Here is a 633-nt window from a genome sequence, read left to right as displayed (position 1 = left end):
TTTTGTGATAGTCTGCTACCGGTGATATAGAAAATCTAACCATACTTTTAGTGTAACAGTGTTAATATAATGTTTGGCAATATTATGTAATATTTGGCATAAAAGAGACGTTCGTACAAGTAATGAAGAAATACTGTTATTCATGATTAAGTCCCGGGAGGGGCCGGGGCCTCCTATGTATTCAGACTGACCGCCTTATAGTGGCTCGTAAGCACTGATCTAAACATCATGCCATGCTGTTAATTCTCTGTACTTTTTGGTCGGACTGAATGCTTATTTGACCGAAATCTTTGGCTGACTGAATTATTACCGTCTCTCTTACTACCTGCCTTTATTCGGCAACAATGAAATTAACTGTATGGTATGCTTATAGCAAAACAACAGAAATACCTTTCACTTACCTATGCTTTGTAAGACGAAATGATTTTTGGTTGATAATGTTACAATTTTTTGAGTCCTAAGGCCTTCTCTGTAATGGTGTTTATGAACTTATTTAGGTCTGCCGTAATGGCGTATTATAAGTATTTATTATTCTAGCCTCTGTCTTACAGTGTAGCAATTTTTTCCCATTGTTCTGATATGCTGATACTTGACTGACATAAGACTTTTTTGAGGGGGCTATCATTCTTCTGA

The sequence above is a fragment of the Penaeus monodon genome, chromosome 31, assembly GCF_015228065.2.
Source record: "Penaeus monodon isolate SGIC_2016 chromosome 31, NSTDA_Pmon_1, whole genome shotgun sequence".
Taxonomy (NCBI): domain Eukaryota; kingdom Metazoa; phylum Arthropoda; class Malacostraca; order Decapoda; family Penaeidae; genus Penaeus; species Penaeus monodon.
Note: the sequence above shows the minus strand (reverse complement) of the source record.